At 39.0% G+C, this 25,486-nt stretch overlaps 1 protein-coding gene across 2 annotated transcripts in view; it reads right to left on the reverse strand.

The window, feature by feature from the left end:
- Kdm3 (Lysine demethylase 3) overlaps positions 1 to 25,486 on the reverse strand; it is a 686,187-nt gene that overhangs the window by 217,438 nt on the left and 443,263 nt on the right. The window lies entirely within an intron of this gene.

Consider the following 25,486-nt stretch of genomic DNA (forward strand, 5'->3'; position numbering starts at 1 on the left):
GAGAGAGAGAGAGAGAGAGAGAGAGAGAGAGAGAGAGAGAGAGAGAGAGAGAGAGAGAGGGACGAATGGTGGAACCCGAAACGCAGAGAAACCTCCCAAACATTTTGAAACCTGGAAAACGTGGCCGTGGAGAAAATCAATAGTTGTATTCACACAAGATCGACGTTGTGTTGGGAGGGGGGCGGTGGGGGGGGGGACCAGGGAAGAGAATGCAAGGGTGTTGCCCACATGCCTGAAGTGGTCTGAGTGTTTAGTGGTTGTTTCTTTTGGGATGTACTGACGGGTCCTACTTAACTTGCATACTTCCATCTTTTTTTGTGGTGCTTGAATTGGATGCTTTGCCTATTTTCTTCCAAGTCAGTTTGAGAGTAAAAATAAAAATGACGGTAATGTTTGAAAATGTCTCAGAGGCCTTCATACCGAACTTTCGTGACCTTCAGCCTGACGCCTCCCGGAATGATTTCATTTTTCTTTCTAAAATACTTGCTTCTGGAAGTATGTCTAGGACAAGCGGGTATTTGGAGTTAACTCCGATCCCTAATAGAATTATTATATTTGCTTGTAAGAGAACACGTGCTAGAAACAATCCCTTGATGCTAAGGTAGCTTGTACTATTTTTAGCGGTGACTTGAGCTCAGCAAAGGGATCGGCTTGACTCAGGTGTTATCATTAGCATGGCAGGTCTGAACTGACGCTCCGGTAGGCTTTTTTTTTTTTCTTCTTCTTCCACCAGATAACAAGTAAAAAATGCAATCGAGTTTTCTGTACAGCGTATATAACGCTGTATAAAACTCTCCAGTTTCCCGACTACAAGTATGGTTTAAGATAGCAAACAGTTGCTGGCAAGGTAGATTTAACCATGTGTATGAGTTCTGAACTGTTCAAATCTATTTTAGTACTTCCTTTGATCTGGTAAACCATAAGGCTCTTATATATGAAATTTCCCAGTGGCGCTGGAGGACAGGTTCTTAATCTACCTCACAATTCTTTAGGTTGCAGGTTTGCGTTCCTGAACCTCTGTCGCTCCTTAATCATTATATTTGACATGAAAGCTGGTCCTTAAAATATGACTGCATACAATTGTATACAATACTTTTGTTGCTCTCATTCACTAACCGGTGCAGCATTAATCAGCTGTCAGCCATATTAGTAGGTATCAGGAGCCCATAATAAGTAGACGACCTCCAAAAATTCCAGCCCATCCCAATGCTGGTATTCTGCCCTAAAATGGAAGACTGCAGTATCTGCAAAAATACAAAACCGAGAAAAATGGTAGATACTCCCTTGCCTTACTACTGATTTTACAGATACTGCAAATGGAACCCCCTAAATACTCATGGAAAGCATTGAAGAATCATTCTGAAACCGCAGTAGGTGGCATATCTCAATTTCGAAAATTTTACAGACACTGCAGTTTTTGTAGTTTTCCATTTGAGGGCAGAATTGTAAGCAATGCCCTTGGTTCATTTGAGAGTGGAATGGACAGTGTAACAAACTTAAGATGCACTTGATCAGCGTGAGTGTGAAGCATACCTATGGATTTTTTGTAGCAGTGCCATACATGTAAACTGACCAAGTACGCAGTAGAATATTGCCCGTAATACTGGTTTTGAGGATATACAAATGCTGTGACGGCCACCATTACCAAAATACTTGAAATGACTGGGAGACTGCGCAGTTATTCGGATCTTAGTGGCAGACAACCAACCCAGGCTTGGATCGAAATAATTACCCATAAAAGAAAACGAGTCTTTTATTAAAATGGGAAAGATTAGAAGGGACGAAGATGAGGTTATACAAAGCAATCTACGCTGACAATTGGGGTATCCAGTGAGTATGTAAGAATTCAGAAGACGCATACTAGATCAATTTACAACGTTTCTTAGCATGAGACGTATCTCATAATGGCCCATTATTCTATCAGATGCAGAGATTAGAATATACAAAAGAAGAAGGGTCTGCTCTCACATTTAGATATGATACGAGCCAGAGTGGCAGCGCTTAATTTGCAGGATTTCCAAGTGCTCTTTTTGTATATTAGCAGAATGTCCTCCCCTCCCCTGGCCCTTCCCCTTGCTGCTTGCATCTCGTCTAAGTTAAGTATACTTTAGTTTAACCAGACCACTGTGGAGCTGATTAACAGCTCTCCTAGGGCTGGCCCGAAGGATTAGACTTGTTTTACGTGGCTAAGAACCAATTGGTTTACCTAGCAACGGGACCTGCAGCTTATTGTGGAATCCCAACCACATTACGGCGAGAAATGAATTTCTATCACCAGAAATAAATTCCTCTAAGTCTTCATTGGCCGGCTGGAGACTCGAACTCGGGCCTAGCATGCATCTCGTCTAAACTACATTAGAGGCTCGTAGGCACAATATACAAGCTCAAGCGGGGACTGGACTGGAAATAGTTTGCGAATTATTAATTCGCAGTTTCGTGGGAACACAGAAGCCTGGGAGAGGACGCCTAGATGAAATTTTTCGGAGACGCCGACGGACGAATTTCCTTGTCATATAGTTCCAGTCGTTGTACTTGCTTTTTCTTTACACAGCGACCCACACGAACGACCAGCTGCTTTGGCAGGAAAATCACTGCCATCAAGAAAACCGTCTTTCGTCCCTTGAAGCCTGACACCCACATACATGCTGAGCTAGTGAAAATATTTTATACACACCTATCTCTCTATCTATCTATCTATACATATATGCGTGTGTATATATATATATATATATATATATATATATATATATATATATATATATATATATATATATATATATACAAACGTTCGTGTTACTCCTGAATTTACTCAAACAGCAAGAAAATTACGGAAATACGCTTAGGATTGTAACAAATAATCTGTGGGCTTCTCTTTTCACATTCAAAACTTGAGAGGCATAAATATTCTCTCCAGGGCTCACAATACAAGCTTAAGAAGTTTAACGTCACGAGCTGTTTATGCATCGGCGAGGAAACAGAAAAACAATGGGTCAACTTTTGCCATTAAATTGATTTTTCCTGCGACTCTTTCATTAACACACAAATAACGCCAGAAACTTTCCACGCAATTATGCAAGACCTACGCAAAAAGGGAAGAGAAGAGAGCGTTGTTTCCTCACCTTTCCGAAGAATTTGGGCCAAAGGCCAAGCACTGGGACCTATGAGGTCACTCAGCACTGACAAGGAAATTGGCAGGAAAAGGTTTGAAAAGCCTCAAAGCTGCACTAAGAAACAATTGTCACAGAGGGTGGAAAGTCAGGCGAAAGAAAAAGAATATGAATGGACGTACAGTAAAAGGAATGAACGAGGCTGCAGCTAGGGGCCGAAGGCACGCCGCAAAGAACCTTAAGCGATGCCTACATTGCACCGCATGAGGCGCACTGACGGCACTAACCCCACTACGGGGACGAAAATGAATAAAACGGCTGCAAAATTTAAACTTGTAGAGAGTCTTCTCATCAGTTCTCTCTATCCATCACAGTTATATTACCGAATACAGGAAGGAAGGAAGGAAGGAAGGAAGGAAGGAAGGCTTCCTGATATAGATATATAAACATCCCGTAAACTCTCTCTCTCTCTCCCCTTCGAAAACTCTGATTAACTTGAAAAGTTTCTAAAACTTTTTGAACAAATTTCTTGGCCTTGGAAGACTCTCTCTCACCCCTTGTTCGCTCTGCCTGTCAACCTTCACGGAAATAATAATAATAATAATAATAATAATAATAATAATAATAATAATAATAATAATAATAATAATAATAATAATAATAATAATAATAATAATATAAATGGAATATACAAAGAACAAAATAACAGTTCACAAATACACATTGCAAAATCTACTTCTGAGATATCCTACTGGATAATAATAATAATAATAATTCAAATTCAAATTCAAATTCAAATTCTTTATTTCAGCTGTAGAGCCATATACAAAATATTACAATAAAATAATAATAATAATAATAATAATAATAATATACACGGAATGTACAAAGAACAGAATAATAATTCACAGTTACACATTGCAAAATCTACTTCTGAGATATCCTACTGGATAATAATAATAATAATAATAATAATAATAATAATAATAATAATAATAATAATAAGAATAATAAACTAGTCAAGTACCATTCCTTTTTTTTTCATTACGACCAGCAACTTCTAATCGATCCTTGCAGGCTCTCAGCTTCCATCCTCTCTCTCTCTCTCTCTCTCTCTCTCTCTCTCTCTCTCTCTCTCTCTCTCTCTCTCTCGCCAAACCGGTTGCTATGGAATCATAGGTGATACAAACACCGGCCCCTTGCAACCAAACTGCTCTCCAATGACCAAATTCTCCAAGGGACCACTCAAACTGACTGTTCGCTAACTTTTGATCCTCGCTACCTTTCAAAGCTTTTGCAAAACTATTCTAAAGCAGCATCAAACCATTACAGAGATATATATATATATATATATATATATATATATATATATATATATATATATATATATATATATATATATATATATATATATATATATATACATACATACACATATATACGTACAAATATATAAATATATATAAGAGAGTAAAAGGAAGTGTTGCAACACTGGTTTTTAGTTGACTTATTCCATGTTAGATTTTTTCTAATTTTACTATTTTTTCTGTGTATGGTAATTGTTCTCGGTACTGAAGTGGAACATGAAGTTTGAAACTCATGCACTGTAGATATGTCGATTATAGAATACTGTAATAAACTCTCTCTCTCTCACACACACACACACACATACATATATACAGTATATATATGTGAGAGAGAGAGAGAGAGAGAGAGAGAGAGAGAGAGTTTATTACAGTATTCTACAATCGACATATATACAGTGTATGAATTCCAAACTTGATGTTCCAGTTTAAACATCTAGAACAATTACCATAAACAGCAAAATAATGAAAGTAACAAAAAAAAACTATCATGGAATAAGTTAATTAAAAACAAGTGTCGTAACACTCCTTTTTATTCTCTCGGGGTCATACTTAAAGACGTCGCCTCACAAAATGCAATGAAAAAAGTAATAATAATTTCCCATCCAGGAATTAAAGATGAAAACGATGATATTAGACGGTTTATAAAATCACGGATAATCAAAAAATAGATTTATAATGATAAAATCTTATATGGGTAACTACAGAAAAATATCAACACTGAAATACATATATTATTTGTAAAATGTACCAGTTAAAAATATCTATGTAAAACCGAACGGTAGGATAAAATTATATTTGTTAACTATTTCGTACATTTAAATCAACTGCTAAAATTCCGCTTGTAATACTGTTAAAACTGTAAAATATTGTATATTTTCTCTAATAAAAGATAAAACAAAAGTGCATGATAAATTTCCCACCGACCCCAAAGAAAGAAATGAGAAATTCTATTACAACTAACATGCTTGAAAAGCTCTCTCGTATATATACTGAATCATTCTTCTACTGAGTTACAAATGTTGATTGCTCACACTTCGGATTTAATGTCAAAATTTGCCTAGTTGGTCGTAACCGCTGGAAAAAAAAAAAAAAACAACACTTTCGACATTTCAATGAATACTCGCACAAGAGAGAGAGAGAGAGAGAGAGAGAGAGAGAGAGAGAGAGAGAGAGAGAGAGAGAGAGAAATACTCGCAGTTCCACTGCCGCTCCTCGTTTTAAAAAAAGGAAAATCCCTTCACAACAGGAAGACTAACTTTTCTGTAATAAAACCATTTCCATCGTGTGTGTGTGTGTGAGAGAGAGAGAGAGAGAGAGAGAGAGAGAGAGAGAGAGAGAGAGAGAGAGAGAGAGAGAGAGAGGTGTTCTCCCACTTCTGGCCACTTGTGCAAAAGCGCGCTGCTGCCGCCGCTGCTGTTACAGCTTAGCGAGTATTCCACTACATCCTCTTTAATGTGGAAGTTGTCTGTTACTTATTGATTCATAGAACACCACTCGAGAATGTCGAGTCTTGGCGAGGGAAGGCAGCGAAATGGAAAGGGGAAAAGGATTACGGAGTGGATTAGGGGAAAACCCACGGAATAGGGAAGGTAAAGTGGAGAGAGAGAGAGAGAGAGAGAGAGAGAGAGAGAGAGAGAGAGAGAGAGAGAGAGAAGAGAGGAGAGACAATAAAATAAAATGGAAACGCATAAAGAATGCGAACAAACACACACACACACACACGCAGTAACGTTGCAGGTATTAAAAAAAACTGAAGTACCAAAGGGGGGGACACGGAGGGACAAAGTGTCCAACAGATGAAAGGTCATTACAGGCAGACAAGGCACTGAACGTAATCACTTCGAATCTCTCTCTCTCTCTCTCTCTCTCTCTCTCTCTCTCTCTCTCATAATAAAAAAAAGAGCTATTCCTTAAATCCCACTTTACAAGCGATGACATGGAAATTTCCAAAAACGCAAACTCGGCTCAAAATTACGTTTCATAAATCTTGATCAAAAACCTTCCTTACTGTTTTCGGAACTAAAAATGCCGGTAACGAGAGAGAGAGAGAGAGAGAGAGAGAGAGAGAGGAGAGAGAGAGAGAGAGAGAGAGAGAGAGAGAGAGAGAGAGATAATTAACACTAATAGTAAACAAAATAATCGCACGATGCACCAGCAACAGCGCAAAAAGATAGGTACAGCGATCGGGGCAAAAGAAGTCAATGACCGCCGATAGTAGGAAGCGGCGAAGAAGATGCCTCTTGAGAGCAACCGCCGACATGTCTTTGAGGAATTCCCTTTATTTTTTTACTCTTCCCGTTGAACAGAGTCCCTTTACGGCGAGAAAACGGTGGCGTTTCGAGCCATACGAAAGGAAGAAACTACTAAACGGTCAACGAACTCTGCCAACAAACGCAGAATTATAGTAACAACAAAAACTGCTGCAATTTCTGAGGCGGGTGTGTGTGTGTGTGGTGTGGGGAGACGGCATGGCGCGCAGCATAGGGAGGGGAGGGGAAGGGGAAGCGACACATTTCATGTTAATGGAGGGAGATACACACAGTAACATTCACTTTCGTGCAAAACAAAACTTGTTATTCACCAGCACGCATATCACACACCGCGCCCCGGCGTTTGAAGTGACGTTTAATTCTTCTTCTTCTTCTTCTTCTTCTTCTTCTTCTTCTTCCATCACGTTTATACGTTTCACCTCGGAACACTAACAAACTATTTTTGTATCCTTATTGTAACATATTCATTCAACAACCTCTATTTTTGTATCCTTATTGTAACATATTCAACAACCTCTATTTTTGTATCCTTATTGTAACATATTCAACAACCTCTATTTTTGTATCCTTATTGTAACATATTCAACAACCTCTATTTTTGTATCCCTATTGTAACATATTCAACAACCTCTATTTTTGTATCCTTATTGCAACGTGTTCAACAACCTCTATTTTTGTATCCTTATTGCAACGTGTTCAACAACCTCTATTTTTGTAACCTTATTGTAACATACTCAACAACCTCTATTTTTGTATCCCTATTGTAACATATTCAACAACCAATATTTTTGTATCCTTATTGTAACGTGTTCAACAACCTCTATTTTTGTATCCTTATTGTAACGTGTTCAGCAACCTCTATTTTTGTATCCTTATTGTAACATATTCAACGACCTCTATTTTTGTATCCTTATTAAGACATATTCAAAAACCTCTATTTTTGCATCCTTCCTTGTACTTCCCAAGCATATTCATATATTCCTGAAAACAATGCAATTTCTTCCATCAACGCATAGTGGCGTGGAAATCCTCCTTCCCTAAATGACAGCCACACAGTTTTAAAGTTAAAAATCTAAAAGACCAAAAAAAAAAATAAATAAATAAAAAACTCCAGAGACATCTACCAGAGCGGCTCATTTACATATAAATGTAATGCCACCATGATTTTCACGGTATCTCCACACCATCGCCATCAAGGTCATACCGAGCGCATGCGCACACCAACGGGGACTAAAAAAAAAAAAAACTTAAATGGTTCTAAATTCCGTTCGGTTCCCGGGTATTCCTTGAATTTTACCTTCCATTCCCAGAGCGAGCTCAAAGCATTCGAACTTTCAATAAGGAATCTGATATGCTATGGTTTTATAAATTATACTAAAAAAAAAAAGCTGCAATGGTTCTAAATTCCATTCGGTTCCCGGGTGTTCCTGGAATTTTACCTTCCCATTCCCAGAGCGAGCTCAGAATTTCGAACTTTCAATATGGAATCTGATATGCTGTGGTTTTATAAATTATACTAAAAAAAAAGCTGCAATGGTTCTAAATTCCATTCCCGGTTTAAAATTGTTCCTGGAATTTTACCTTCCATTCCCAGAGCAGGCTCAAAGCATTCGAACAATAAGAATCTGATATGCTATGGTTTATAAATTATACACTAAAAAAAAGCTGCAATGGTTCTAAATTCCCATTCGGTTCCCGGGTGTTCCTGGAATTTTACCTTCCATTCCCAGAGCAGGCTCAAAGCATTCGAACAATAAGAATCTGATATGCTATGGTTTTATAAATTATACTAAAAAAAAAAAAAGCCGCAATGGTTCTAAATTCCATTCGGTTCCCAGGTGTTCCTGGAATTTACCTTCCATTCCAAGAGCGAGTCTCAAAGCATTCGAACTTTCAATATGGAATCTGATATGCCTGGTTTTATAAATTATACTAAAAAAAAAAGCTGCAATGGTTTCTAAATTCCATTCCCGGTTCCCAGGTGTTCCTGAAATTTGCCTTCCATTCAGGAGGCAGACTCAAAGCATTCGAACTTTCAATAAGAGTCTGATATGCTATGGTTTTATAAATTATACTAAAAAAAAGAAGCTGCAATGGTTCTAAATTCCATTCGGTTTGAGTGTTCTAGATTTTACAGCCATTCCCAGAGCGAAATCAAAGCACATTCGAACTTTCAATAAGGAATCTGATATGCTATGGTTTACATAAATTATACTAAAAAAAAAGCTGCAATGGTTCTAAATTCCATTCGGTTCCCGGGTTGTTCCTGGAATTTTACCTTCCATTCCTAGACGAGCTCAAAGCATTCGAACTTTCAGCGAAATCTGATATGCTATGGTTTTATAAATTATACTAAAAAAAAAAAAGCTGCAATGGTTCTAAATTCCATTCGGTTCCCAGGTGTTCCTGAAATTTACCTTCATTCCCAGACGAGCTCAAAGCATTCGAACTTTCAATAAGAATCTGATATGCTATGGTTTATAAATTATACTAAAAAAGCTGCAATGGTTCTAAATTCCATTCCCGGTTCCCGGTGTTCTGGGTTTACCTTCCATTCCCAAACGAGCTCAGCATTCGAACTTTCAATAAGAGAATCTGATATGCTATGGTTTGTAGAATTATACTAAAAAAAAAAAAAGCTGCAATAGTTCTAAATTCCATTCGGTTCCCGAGTGTTCTGGAAATTTACCTTCCATTCTGAGCGAGCTCAAGCATTCAGACTTTCAATAAGGAATCTGATATGCTATGGTTTTATAAATTATACTAAAAAAAAAAAGCTGCAATGGTTCTAAATTCCATTCGGTTCCCGGGTGTTCCTGGAAATTTACCTTCCATTCCCAGAGCGAGCTCAAAGCATTCGAACTTTCAATAAGGAATCTGATATGCTATGGTTTTATAAATTATACTAAAAAAAAAAGCATTCGAAAATAAGCTGCAATGGTTCTAAATTCCATTCGGTTCCCGGGTGTTCCTGGAATTTTACCTTCCATTCCCAGAGCGAGCTCAAAGCATTCGAACTTTCAATAAGGAATCTGATATGCTATGGTTTTATAAATTATACTAAAAAAAAAAAAAATAAAAGCTGCAATGGTTCTAAATTCCATTCGGTTCCCGGGTGTTCCTGGAAATTTACCTTCCATTCCCAGAGCGAGCTCAAAGCATTCGAACTTTCAATAAGGAATCTGATATGCTATGGTTTTATAAATTATACTAAAAAAAGCTGCAATGGTTCTAAATTCCATTCGGTTCCCGGGTGTTCCTGGAATTTTACCTTCCATTCCCAGAGCGAGCTCAAAGCATTCGAACTTTCAATAAGGAATCTGATATGCTATGGTTTTATAAATTATACTAAAAAAAAAAAAGCTGCAATGGTTCTAAATTCCATTCGGTTCCCGGGTGTTCCTGAAATTTACCTTCCATTCCCAGAGCGAGCTCAAAGCATTCGAACTTTCAATAAGGAATCTGATATGCTATGGTTTTATAAATTATACTAAAAAAAAAAAGCTGCAATGGTTCTAAATTCCATTCGGTTCCCGGGTGTTCCTGGAAATTTACCTTCCATTCCCAGAGCGAGCTCAAAGCATTCGAACTTTCAATAAGGAATCTGATATGCTATGGTTTTATAAATTATACTAAAAAAAAAAAAAAAAGCTGCAATGGTTCTAAATTCCATTCGGTTCCCGGGTGTTCCTGGAAATTTACCTTCCATTCCCAGAGCGAGCTCAAAGCATTCGAACTTTCAATAAGGAATCTGATATGCTATGGTTTTATAAATTATACTAAAAAAAAAAAGCTGCAATGGTTCTAAATTCCATTCGGTTCCCGGGTGTTCCTGGAAATTTACCTTCCATTCCCAGAGCGAGCTCAAAGCATTCGAACTTTCAATAAGGAATCTGATATGCTATGGTTTTATAAATTATACTAAAAAAAAAAAGCTGCAATGGTTCTAAATTCCATTCGGTTCCCGGTGTTCCTGAATTTTACCTTCCATTCCCAGAGCGAGCTCAAAGCATTCGAACTTTCAATAAGGAATCTGATATGCTATGGTTTTATAAATTATACTAAAAAAAAAAAAGCTGCAATGGTTCTAAATTCCATTCGGTTCCCGGGTGTTCCTGGAATTTTACCTTCCATTCCTAGAGCGAGTTCAAAGCATTCGAACTTTCAATAAGGAATCTGATATGCTATGGTTTTATAAATTATAAAAAAAAAAAAAAAGCTGCAATGATTCTAAATTCCATTCGGTTCCCGGGTATTCCTTTAATTTTACCTTCCATTCCTAGAGCGAGTTCAAAGCATTCGAACTTTCAATAAGGAATCTGATATGCTATGGTTTTATAAATTATAACACAAAAATAAAAGCTGCAATGGTTCTAAATTCCATTCGGTTCCCGGGTATTCCTGGAATTTTACCTTCCATTCCCAGAGCGAGTTCAAAGCATTCGAACTTTCAATAAGGAATCTGATATGCTATGGCTTTATAAATTACAAGTTTCCAATTCTCGTCTAGGTTTGGACTGGGCGGAGATTGTGCCTTTGCAATTGGCATTTCCGCTTGCACGCGTGTCGGGGAACGAAATCACTCCCAACGCAGCTTAAGAGAATAGAATGGAATATAGAATTTAGGCCAAAGGCCAAGCGCTGGGACCTGAGACGTCATTCAGAGCTGAGAGGGAAACTGACAGACGGAGGGCTTGAAAGATTGCAACAAGAGGAAATCCTTGAAGCAGTTGCACTGTGAAACAACTGTTAGGAGAGGGTGGGAAATCAGATGGAAGAAAGAGAATATGAACGGAGGTAGAGTAAAAGGAATGAGAGGTGCTGCAGCTAGGGGCCATGGAAGGGACGCTGCGAAGACGCTAAAGTAATGCCTACAGTGCACTGCATGAGGTGCACTGACGGCTACGAGTTTCTTTGGGCTCTGCTGATTCTTTCCAGTTTATTCAGCGATGCTGTATAATTTGTATACGACTGATTCAGGTGGTGACGAAAAATGGAGTCAAACTGCAATGGTCAATGCTGTAGGCACTAGCGGATCCGAGGTGGGGGGGGGGGGGGCACCTGGGCACGTGCCTTCCCATGACAAATAATGACAAAATAATAATATTGAAGATTTAGATAATAATAACATAAATGAGAAATATAAAAATGGGAAAAAATAAAAAATCTACTATAGAGATAACATATACGAGTATATATATATATGTATATATATACATATATAGGCCTATACATGTGTGTGTATGCGTATGTATATGAAAATTGGTGTCCAGCCCCATGAAATTTTTCTGGATTCGCTAGTGGCTGTAAGGCAAAAACGACTTAATACTTAAAAATGAAAGACCCACATCTTGATCAAAACATCCACCTACTAACAAATCTGCAATTCTAAATTTCATTCACAACCGCAATTTTCTCATACAATTAAGTTACAATATTGTAACGTAATATCAAATAAAATAGATTAATTACATCTTATGCAATCCTAGCGGACTTGGAAACATCCTCTCTGTGAACTCCGGATAAAAAATAAATAAATTAACTTACTCTCTTCATCCTCGCATCAGAGGGTACCTAAGCATGTTTAGTCTCTAGCAATGAAATACTCGATTATAAAATTACATTTGTCTCTGGTAAAGATAAGTCAACTTTGCTTAAGTTCTGACTGTAATACTATTACAAATGTAAAATATTGTATATTTCCCCTAATAAAAGATAAAAAAAAAAAAATACTCGATTACACACTCGCCTCACAGACCAGAGGACAAAGCACCACAATTTCCCATATCTCTGATACTTCTTGGTGAGGACTGGCCAGCCCAGCCACCTGGTGACCATACACTCACATTTCCCTAAAGCAGGGGTGGAGAACAACCTGCAGCCTTCTTGGGCCATCGAATGCGGCCTTCCGAAGCTTTCAGAGGTAAATCTTGACTACTATAAAAACCCTTGAATACCGAATAAAACTGCAAAACCACTATGTTTAGAATGGAGTGCAATGGAATATAGAGTTAGGCCAAAGGCCAAAAACTGGGACATATAAGGTCATTCTGCGCTGGAAAGGAAAACGAGAGTACGTCTGAAAGGCGTAACAGGAAGAAAACCTCAAAGCAGTTGCACTATGAAATAATTGTTAGGAGAGGGTGAATAGCAAGAGGGAAAAAAAAAAAGATAACGTGAATGGAGGTAGAGTAAAAGGAATGAAAGGAACTGCCGCTAAGGGCCGAAGGAACGCTGCAAAGAACCTTAAGTAATGCCTACAGTGCACCCCGTGAGGTGCACTGACGGCACTAACCACCCCTACGGGACACTATGTTTGGAGCCCGATATCACAATGCTGTCTCAAAAGAAGCAATCTCAAAGACGCCAGTAATTAGAGCAAAAAAGGTAAATAAACTATTTGTCACGTTGTTGAGTTTTTTTACTCCTGTCTTTCTATTAGAGTATTATGTAATATTTACGAAACCTTTAAAATAAAAAAAAATAAAAAAAAACAGTCACCTATTGAATGCGGCCTCTATGAGAGACGATGAGCTTCGATGTGGCCTTCATGCACAAAAAAAGGTTCCCCATCCCTGCGCTGAAGGCTATAGTGTGCACAGGATATCGCTACGCTTTCTTATGACTGACAATATCTGGGTTCCAGGTTGTGGCTACTCTATTTATAAGTCCTAAATTATTAGTTCTGACCGCCATCTAAAGGCAGACATGTTGAGTGTTCTCAAACACACGTTCCCCGCAGGAGGGTAGTCCTGGGCCAGCCCTAGGAGAGCTGTTAATCAGCTCAGTGGTCTGGTAAAACTAAGGTATACTTAACTTTAAACTGAGGCATTACTGAAGGTTCTTTGAAGCGTCCCTTCGGCCCCTACCTTCAACCCCCTTTCATTTCTTTTACTGTACCTCCACTCATATATTTCATAGTGCAACTGCGAGGTTTTCCTCCTGTTACACCAGACATGCCTACTCTCAATTTCAATGACCTCATACAGTAGTCCCAGCGCTCGGTCTTTGGCCTAAACTCTATATTCAGTTCAGTTCAGATTAAACAATTTCTTTTTACAGCTTCTTTCATTATTACCTCTTTCTCTTTCCCTGTGTTCGTATACATTCCGATATCTGTTCTCAGTTCAAATCTGCAAATGACAACAAGTTGTAACCATTTCAGGGACCGAGCGCATGCGCATACAATCCATTTAGGTACATGGTATCAGAGCAGTCTTATTGAAAGTTCCTATTGATTGACTGATTACGAAGTTTAGGTCTTGAGGACCAAGAGCCGGAACCTATCGGGGTTATTCAGCGCAGTGATGAAGGTGAAATATATAAATTAATGATATGACTGATAATGAATAGGTGAGTGATGATATACTAGCAAAATTCAGGGTTAAAATATGAACGTAAACAATGAAGAATGATATTAGACAGAACCAACAAAAAATAAGCATATATTAAGCTTTTTTTTGCCACTTCAGGTCCGTGCCCCTAACAGAAGCACCGTATGCAAAAATGCACTCAAGTCAGTTCCCGGGATCTTACGGGTTCAAGTAATCAAATCTTCAAGTGGAAGCTGGGAAGGGGCTGCGATTGACCGTATTCCTCGCTACCCTACACACTTTCTAGAGCAAAGAATACTGGTTGCAGCTCTTGCTCAGTATTCATATGTTCATTTTACTTGATCTTAATAAAATCTAGTTGAACACGCTGAACACGTCACGTCCAACGGAAAATGGAATGGAATACAGAGTTTAGGCCAAAAACCAAGCGCTGGGACCTATGAGTAGGTAGGTTTGAAAGGTGTAACAGGAGGAAAACCTCGCTGTTACGCCACAACTACCTCAAGAATAATAATGACCAAATATATACGGGACTTTAGAACAGGCACACAACGCACTTCATGTTAAAAGATAGGGGTCTTTCCTAGATAATGACCCCCGCGGGTTTTAACCCGGTACGTACCTTCCACCTTTGCGGTGAGTTTAGTACAAGCCCGTTGGGGATTGACCGTCAAAACATAAACAAAAGACTGCAAATATCATAAAGATAATGACCCCCAAGAAATATTCGTCCTAGATAACGACGCCCCAACTTTGCTGGGGGTCACTATCTAGAAAAGATCTAAAAGTTCCGTATGATCAATGCGATGACCACACTTGCACCCTGCCATCATCCAAGACGTTATCACAGGATAGAGCAAATCTAAAAGATGCCAAATTGTACGAAACGCTTTACCGAACCGAATAAAGCGCCTTTAATTTCAACAAATGAAACTGGTTTCGTGGGTTCTGCCACAAGATCAGGCTCGTTAGACATCATGGCGAATCGATTCAAAACCTACACTGAGATTAGGTTTCTTTTGCCCCGAATACTGCGGCACACAACATGGAAAGGATGGAGAAAGGTCGAGAAGAGAACAGATCTGTCTGTTCCGCATAAAACCTACCTCTCTCTCTCTCTCTCTCTCTCTCTCTCTCTCTCTCTCTCTCTCTCTCTCATCTTGTTAGCAGGAGCGGCAGGAGCAACATTCTTCAAACTCATGCCAGGTACTGTACAACTACAACATTCACTTTCAATTGGCCTACCTGATCTTTTTCTGCACTCTGCGATACATTGCTTTATAATCTTGAGTGCCAATGACTAAGTATTGTGTAATAGTTACAGACGAGAGAAAACTGTTATTAAATGTAGGGTAAATGTTGTATGATGAAGATGCGTAAAGTAAAAATTAAAAATAAGAGAAAGCAAATTTAAGATAGTCTTAAAGTGATCTACTCAAAACAATTTGAGGAACGTCGTTACAGATTTCATGTAATATTGTAATTGGAGTATGTATATTGTACATTGGACAGTTTTAAATAAAAGATAAAAAAAGAACAAAGAATAAATCTTGGTGGAAACATGAATAATTTACCACAGAGCTAAAAATGTCAAAAATTTCACCCTGTGGTGTGTATCAAGCCAACATGGGTGGCCGGAAATAAAGTCACGGGAAAAAGGTCACAATTTTGGCTAGGAAAAAAGTCACAGGAAAAAAGTCACAATTCTGGCTAGGAAAAATGTCACAGGAAAAAGTCACAATTTTGGCTAGGAAAAAAGTCATAGGAAAAAAAGTCACAATTTTGGCTAGGAAATAAAGTCACGGGAAAAAAGTCACAATTTTGGCTAGGAAGTCAAAGGAAAAAAGTCACAATTCTGGCTAGGAAAAATGCCACAGGAAAAAAGTCACTATTTTGGCTAGGAAAAAAGTCACAATTTTGGCCAGGAAAAAAAAGTCAGGAAAAAAGTCACATTAATTTATGGTGGCCGATAACAAAGTCACAGGGGAAAAATTCACAATATTTCTTAGGGGTCATTATCTTTTTAATATTTACAGTCTTATGTTTATGCTTTTACGGTCATCCCCAACGGGTTTGCACTAAACACGCAGCAAAGGTGGATACATACCGGGTAAAAAAAAAACCCTTGGGGGTCACTTTCTAGGAAAGATTAATGTGACCTTTTTCCCTGGATTCCCAACATGAACCCCTATCGGTTAAGAACACTTAATATAAGGAAACTGATTCTGGATTAAGAGAACGGAAAACATTGATTCTAGATAACACATTCAACAGATTTTCGTTAAACATCTTTAGAAAAAAAAAATAGACAAAAAAAAAAAAAACTTACAAATAATGAATAACGATTCTGCCCAAGATCTGATCCGAACACTAAGATTTTGCGGCTTGGAAAATTCCTAATACGTTGCAAAAAGAACTTCAAGCGTGGGCGATTCAGTTTCTCACAATGAAAATGTTAATTCTAAATGCTAAAAATATTATTCCTATTGTAAAAATGCTGAAAGTATATTATTCACATCGACTTAGAATTAACTGAGAATATACATTATATCTACAGTAGTATCGACCGAGAACGGTTATATGAGAGAGAGAGAGAGAGAGAGAGAGAGAGAGAGAGAGAGAGAGAGAGAGAGAGAGAGAGAGAATCCATTCTAATGCCGAAAGATCGAGGTAGGCCTACTTTAGTTCAACAGTCATTTAGCAGCTGACGCCCGACTGGCTATATTCCCAAGCGATCTGGAACCCTCTTGGCAAGACTTTTAGACCTATTGTGCCTATGCCAACCGATGTAGTGAAATATGTGAATACAGGTAAAAAAGTCACAGGTAAAAAAGTCACAGGTAAAAAGTCACAGAAAAAAAGTCACAAATTAATGTGACTTTTTTTTCCCTAAGCGAAATTGTGACTTTGTTTCTGTGACTTTTTTTTACCTGTGACTTCATTACCGGCCACCAGTGAGAATATGTACTGGTCGTTAGTCGACCAACTCGAGGGCCCATTATTCAGCTGGACTTTCCAACTTCCTTTTAGATCTGGCCACGAAATATCATCAAATGGTTCATTATCTGAACAACTTCCGATCATATCTGGTGTTCCACAGTTCCGGTTCTCTTCGTCATCGTGATTAGACCTAATTACACAGCAATCTGTACTTTATATTCTTTATTTATATTCCTACTTATCTGGAGATAGACCATTCTCGCGTTTCAGCATTATCAGTCTTTTTTTTTTTTTTTTTCAAAACAATATATAATATTTACAAAAGATGAATATCACAAATCAACTGAGTACAACGAAAAAGGTTTAATATAGATTCCTTATACTATTGTTATTTCAGTAGATGAAACCTATTCACATGGAACAAGCACACCAAAGGGGCCACTGACTTGAAATTCAAGCTTCCAAAGAATGTTGGTTTCAGCCTCCCACCGCAGCAGACCACACACTGCAGCAGTAACTGATCATGATGTAGAGTCAGTGATTTTTCATCGCTCTGAAGGAGACGCGAACCCGCGACATCGGAGTGGCATGCCACGACTATAACCCCCCCTTGAAATTTTTCTGGATCCGCTAGTGTCTCCGAACGCCGATCAAAACGAGATCGTTTTGACTAAATGATAACAAACTGTCGCTAGTAGTTTTTTTTATTATAGAAAATATACAATATTTTACAGTTTTAACAGTATTACAAACAGAATTTTATCAAAGTTAATTTAATTTTGCCAAAAATTTACAATATAATTTCATCCTACCGTTCGGGTGGATTTAAAAATGTTTAACGTGTATATTTTTACAAATAATCTATGCATTTCAATGCTAATATTTTTCTGTAGTTACCCACATAAGATTTTATCAGTATATAAACTATGTCAGAAACATCGACCCCATATAGAAGAAGAAGAAGAAGAAGAAGAAGAAGAAGAAGAAGAAGAAGAAGAAGAAGAAAGATAAGCATGAACGGTGTTAAATACTGCACATTATAAGCCCGGCTAAGCACTCTTGGGCTTCAAATTCCCGCTCGCGAATTCCTGAGATGTATGCTAGTATTGCACCAGCCCCGGTTTTTTTTTTTTTGGCCATGCCCCTAGGCTAGGTAAACTTTAAACTACGATGGTAATTTGAGTGAGGGGAAACTTAATGAGATTATTTTCATGATAAGGAGCCCCGTTTTATTTTTTTCTTTTTAGGGAAAGATCCCGGTACCGGGTTACATCTCTGGGAAAATGCTTCCCGCTCATAGCATATGACCCTGTCGTCACCTGAGCATATTGAGCACCACAAACCAACCAGTACACGTCTTCAAAAAGAAACTAGATGTGATGCTACATTTGCAAATCACGCCTGATCTGGGACTTCAAATTCATTTCCAAAGTCAGAACTAACATCACCACTTTCAAAGACAGGTTCCAAAAACACGAGAGAGAACCCCTTTATACTTAGGGGAAGACCTCCACGACATATAATTCTTACTTCCACCCTGATGAACCATTCTTCCCAAGCAGCAATGGCCCTTCAAACCGGAAATTCAAGATAGTCTTGAAATGCCATAAATAATATCGAGCCTCGACAAATGGCAACAGTCGCAATGGCGATGCACATCAGTGATTTGCTTCGCATACCGTCTGATAACATCCCGCTAGTCTTACTTTTTCAAATGTAACCGAAGCGATGGTTATTAGGGCGTGTGAAGTGGTCATATTTTCGGTAAAGGCCAACTGAACTAGCAATCCATCTAATGTGGGCTTGAAGAAAGCAAGAAAGGACGGTGGGTAAGAAAACAAGGTGCTATTTTGGCTCCTCATCTACGCGTCATGAGTCTACACTCGGGCACGCGATCTACACTGTTCACAGCTAGAATAATTAATAGAACATTTTTCAATATCTTAATTACATTTTCTCTGTTATACAGTATATATGTTATTATGCTCATGTTTTCGCGTTCACCTCCGAGGTGCTAGTACTAAACATGGGGGAAGCCGTGTTTAGTACTAACCCCTCGGTGTAGATAACATGCCACAGCAGAGCCGAAAACAGTAACTTCCAACAACGTTGATGGTTGCATTGCAAAGTCAAGAAACACTTGGAATTACTGACTTAAAATCGAACCCTCGCGGACTCACACACACACACCAGTGCACTCGCACAAACACCAAACAACCACACATCAGAAAACCGATTCCACCGTCAAATGCGCTTCCTCTTCTGGGACAAGATTAACCTTTCCTCTTTTCACCTCAGAGCCACCATCACAGAAGCCCTCATTAAGAACCAGACACCCTCGGATACGCAACCCTTCTCTTTCCACTATAATCTCCAGCGGCTATCCAAAATAATGTCGAGCTTTACCACCAACAGAGTCCCTGAATATTAAAGCCCTGGCAGCTGTGGACAAGCGTGTTGCTACTGCAAAGCGATAAACACTGGAAGGGTGCGTCATTATGGTAACAATGGACTGAGAAGGTACGAAGGATTTGAAAATGCTCAGGTGGATGTGTGGAGTAGCATAAATGGACAGGATCAAAAATGAAAGAGTAAGAGGAACTACTCAAGTCGTAGAACTATCAAAGAAGGCCCAGGAAAGAAGACGTCGGTGGTATGGCCATGTGATGAGAAGGGATGAGACATACGTAGGGAGGAGAGTGATGCAGATGGGGGCAGAGGAAGACCGAAGCGAAGGTGGGGTGTTTGTAGTTAGAGAAGACCTGAGAGACAAACAATCGTCAGAGGACGATGTGTTTTGCCGAAATGGAGGAAAGTGTCAGAAACATCGACCCCACATAGAAATGGGAAAAGACGCAGAGAAAGAAGAGAAGGTATGAAGGCTGGAGATTTCTTGGCAGACAGGCGAGATATCTCGGCTTTCCCAATTTCGGTCTTGTAACTGATTTCTGATAGAAGAAATAGTCTAGAAAATGAAACGTTCAGAGGAACACGGATCTGACATCAGACAGTGTTTGGAATCATACAGAAGAGTAGGTGGGTCATCTTGAGACTAGCTGGAATTCAACTGTATGCAATCTGTTTCTAATTGTTATCATTTTTAAAATATTTTTACTACTATTCTCAACATTAGTACTGTCATTACCAATATTATAATTCACTGTTTTTGCCACTACTTCGGCAACTGTGTGGATATTGCCAATTACCAATTTTGTCATTTTATCTCGTGTCTCTAGATTGTGTAAATTGTACTGGATCAACTTTGTATAACCCATGTATATGGCCCTGAGTCGAAATGAAGATACATTATTATTAATAAGCTTCCCAGAAACAATCTACAGACAGTGAGAGCACTAATCCTGAAGTAAGTTTTCACAACTCCTCGACACTTCCCTACATTACAAACCCCTCTCAGAGTAAAACAGAAAGCAGATCTCGCCAATAAATTCGTTGCGTAATCAATCAGACAAGCCCCCACTGATTACATCAAGGGAAAAAAAAAAAGATAAAATCTCACGAAGGGTAATAAAGTACAAGAGTGAGACTGTGAGAGTGCTTTCGATTCCCTTGAGAGCAAACATGAAATACAATAAGCAAAAAAGAACTCATATGTTTATTACTAACCACACGACGTGAGAAAAAAACCCACCAAAGAAATAGAGAGAGAAATAAAAAAGAAAGAACGAAAAAAGTAACATCAACAACTACGGAGCTCGAAACTGGAAGAATCCCCAAGACCGGTTCCACCGCCATTCACCCCCTGACAGCAGCAGCTCGGCGCCAAGTCGATGATATAAAGGTTCTCAACCAGTCCTTAAGGGTCGTCTCCCAAGACAAAAAAAGATAGAAACCTTTCCTACAGGCACAGCCACACACCTCGTCACACACACACACACACACACACACACACACACACACACAACACCGGTGTGATTTTCTTTGGTTCTTTAACATTTAAGGTTCGCCTTTTTCTTAACATGATGACTGCGCACATTTTATGAAGTTTAATTTTGACAAGCGGATGACAACTAATGGTTCGCCTGCTGGAAAAGTTAGTTGGAGAGCATCTTTATAATCATAACATTCCCATCTTCAACAATCCAGTGTTGTCTGTTTCTAGTGAACAGCGTTTTTAAAAACCTTTTACTTTGAATCCAAATAGCGTCATTGTGCATATAAGACTAAAGCAATCAGGATTTTTTTGTTGCAAGATTAAGCTGGCAGCTACTGGCACGGGCTCTTCTTCCTAGGGCAGCCCGTAATTACTAGACTCAAGTCAGAGTCTAGCCTTGTCATGCAGATCTCTCGCTGCTTTTTTAATTCGTTAACCATAAGGCACTTATAAACTTCCTCGCTTTGAAGGGAAGCCAAGTGCCGGCACTTGATCTGCACTTGACCAGCGCTTCAGTGAACCCTGAGCCTAGACCTCTCGTGTGACATGTACAATTGGGAAAGAAGTTGAGTGAAAATTTCTGACAAGACAATTCATTTTTAAATTACTTGTGGAAAACTATTTAGTGTTCCCTTTACCTCTCTTTCTCCTCCACTTCTTTTTTTTTATCTTTCGAGGTAGGCTACATCACGCCCAAATGCATCTTTTACTTTCACAAACCTTTCTGCAATACTTCTCTGATTTTTTCCTATCTCTACACTTAGTCGACTACTCCAACTTTCCAACCTCTACCTTTTCCTTTGAAACTGCATTAATTAACAAGTACTGAGTCTAAAACATATACCGGTTTAAATACATCCACACACACACACTTCCCCCGTCCCTCCACAGAAGGGTGCAAAGAATCCCCTCCCCCCCCGTTTTCTAGGCGGCTGGTGGTAATAAAGTCACAGGGAAAAAAAAGTTCCAAGAAAAAAGTTACAATTCTGGCTCGGAAAAAAGTCACAGGGAAAAAAGTCACATTAATTTATGGTGGCCGGTAATAAAGCCACAAGGGAAAAACTCTCAATATTTCTTGGGGGTCATTATCTTTCTGATATTTACAGTCTTTAGTTTATGTTGAAACGGAAATCTCCAACGGGCTTGTCCTAAACACGCCGCAAAGGTGGATCCATACCGGGTTAAAATCTTGGGGGTCACTATCTAGGAAAGATTATTGTGACTTTTTTTTCTGTGACTTTTTATCTGTGACTTTTTTTTACCTGGATTCGTTTTCCAGTGCCTCGGATAACGTCAGGGTGGAACTTGTTAGTTTGGTTCCAGACGCTTTCGAAATGCAACAAACCCTGCCAGTCTCGGTTTCTACATCACACATAGGCACTCATGACACACAAACACAAAACCTGTGCAGTGCCGAGTTCGAAGAAACTCTCCGTTGGGTAACGTTACTAACTAATAATTAGACGGCACTGCAAGTCATTTCTGCCCTAAAATGGAAGACTGCAGTATCTGCAGAAATACAGAATTGAGAAAAATGGTAGATACTGCAGTTTCCCCTCGCTTTACTACTGATTTTGCAGATACTGCAAATGGGGCCCCCCTAAATACTCGTGGAAAGCATTGAAGAATCATTCTGAAACGGCAGTAACTTGTGTATTTTGTGGTTCACGAGCCCAGTAGGGGGCATATGTCAATTTCGAAAATTTTGCAGATACTGCAGTTTTCCATTTTAGGACAGATTTGTGTACTGCAGATGATTGAACTGACAGAAGGCATTCCGCCAGAAAAATCCTCAGCTACTGTTTACAACCTCCTTCGTGTGACGTCACTTGCTCCCTCTAAGGCTACGCAGTGGAGCAAAGCCGCGGACGTTGACAATCGAAAAGCGAAGGGAAGTAGGAGTTTGCGTTCATTCACCCGAATGATGTTCGGCAGTTCAGTAGGTGACAGCTTGCTTAACAAGTTTAAGGGCAGCCTTTGCTAACTGAATAAGTGGATGATGAGTAATATTATTAATTACAATAATAAGCCTGTTCTATATACCTTTACTGCAACAAAAATCACCAGTTCGAAAAGTATGTTGTAAAAACATAATCTACATTTCAAATTAACGATACCTCTCTTCCTCTCTCTCTCGCGTCAAATATCAACATCCATACTTTTGTTTGTGCCTCTTACTGTTCAGTTCTTATATTGTCACAAATTCGAACCATTCTTGAAGCAATTTGTTCTGTCGCTCTCCGCCAAAGACAATGGAAGAAAGAAGCGAAACGGTGGGTGGCCAGTGTCACATGAAGGTTAGGTAGGCAAGTGAAAATGATAAGCAAGTTGCACGCTCAAACGCTTCGTCACCATTAATCGAACCTTGTCTCGTCCGGTGTAGCGAGACTCGAAGTCTGTCCAAGTCGACACTCTCTCAGACTCCGGAGAGCGTTTTGAATCTAACCAGTAGAGTCACCGATGAATCACAGTCTCTCTCTCTCTCTCTCTCTCTCTCTCTCTCTCTCTCTCTCTCTCTCTCCAGATGAAGCAGTCATTCTTGAGTTCTAGTCTTTAACCAAACCATGTTTCTCATTTTCTTGTCTCAGAGAGAGAGAGAGAGAGAGAGAGAGAGAGAGAGAGAGAGAGAGAGAGAGAGAGAGAGAGAGAGAGAGAGAGAGAGAGAGGTCCCCAGATGAAGCAGTCATTCTTGACTTCTAGTCTTTAACCAAACCATATTTCTCATTTTCTTGTCTCAGAGAGAGAGAGAGAGAGAGAGAGAGAGAGAGAGAGAGAGAGAGAGAGAGAGAGAGAGTGAACCCCTCGACGAGGTAATCCCGCTTCCCCGGAGGGGAGGAGCCCGGTCTACAGGTAAAATTTATTTCTTTCCCATGATGGAGTAACAGAAACGCGGCCTCCGCACAATAAAACCTCAAGGACCGTTACCCGGTGGCCAGGCAACAAACTGAAATTGCAAAATACAAAGGGCATAAGTAGCCTACGTGAATACACAAACAGTTAGGCTACACGAGAAGTACCCGTTGCAAGAATGTTTATGCTAAATGACACATACAAAAAAATACTCAATAAGCAACGCAAAACCTGACGTGTAGCAAAGGCCAAACTTTTCGAAGCTCCATTTATCAGGGTAAAGACAATGGAATGGAATATATAGAGTTTAGGCCAAACACCAAGCACTGGGACCTATGAGGTAATTCAGTCTCTATTAAATCCTAATTGTTAGGAGAAGGTGGATAGCCAGATGGAGGTACAGTAAAAGGAACGAAAGGGGTTGCAGCTAGGGGCCGAAGGGACGCTGCAAAGAACCTTGAGTAATGCCTACAGTAAACCCCGTGAGGTGCACTGAACGGCACTACCCCCCTTACGGGAGAGTAAAAAAAAATAAACATTTGGCGTCGTATATCAAATTCTCTTTCTACCTGTTCATTTCAGTCACATGCACTGATGACGTCACATGATCCAACGGAGACTTGTTTCCAACGAGTGTCTGGCGACATGTATTCCAGTTATGACTCAAGAAATAATTAGCGCTATTTCCCCCTGAGGTGTATATTGCAAAAACGTTTTGAATGTCAATGACTAAGTGTTGAGTGTGGTTGCAGATTAAAGATGTTTGTTATTAAATATAAGGTAAATGTTGTACGATGAACATTTGTAAAATAAAAATAAGAAAAGAGAAAGCAGATTTAAGATTAGGTTTAAATTAATGTACTGAAAACAATTTGAGGGACATTGTTACAGGAGATCTCATGTAATATTCTAACTGGAGACTGTGTATATTGAACACTGAACAGTCATAATTCTTGTGGTGTTTCGTTTACTAAAACAGTTCCACATAGTTATTCAAACTGTCAATTTCTCTCATTACTCTAAATTAAGCTTTCTCTTCCATCTCCAGCCACTTTTTTTCCTTACAAAATTCAAGAAAAGGGTAAACGAAAAATAAAAGATAAAAAAAAAAAAAATTAAAGTAGCAATGAAAGCACATTCGAGATAAGTTGCATTGGATAAAGGGTCAAAACTCTTCCTCACCCCTAACCTCACCAAATTCTGTCGAACAAAAAGTATACGAAAATAAGGGTTTGAAAATTTCGAATAAGAGTTACTGCATAATCTGCCGATTATATAATGCTGAATGAACTGCTGACCTAGTTGTGATATCCAATAACGGAACAACCTCTCATTAAAGATTTGAGATGGCTTAACCTACCAGACGACATGTTAACCTAATTATGTTTTAAGCAATTTAAACGATACGAAGAATTGCCAACTGGTTCACCAACTTCCGAACTTGTCCGTAACTTCATCGACAGACGAACCAAGCGGACCAATCTGGCTGGTTCACCCACAACTGTCAAGAAAGCAATTCATGAAAATGATTTGCCAATAAATGACAGAGAAAATATTTCAAACTGCACAAAAAAAAAGTTCATTTAGTGCCATTCACACCCATAATCTGCGCAGTTATAACTGAGGTACATTGTGGATGACTGAAGCGTCCTTTCCGTCTGTTCAGTACACTTGGATACCGTCACCCAATCCACAGCAAACACCTGACCATCTATCTGACTCACTG

Source organism: Macrobrachium rosenbergii, chromosome 16 (assembly GCF_040412425.1).
Source record: "Macrobrachium rosenbergii isolate ZJJX-2024 chromosome 16, ASM4041242v1, whole genome shotgun sequence".
NCBI classification, from domain to species: domain Eukaryota; kingdom Metazoa; phylum Arthropoda; class Malacostraca; order Decapoda; family Palaemonidae; genus Macrobrachium; species Macrobrachium rosenbergii.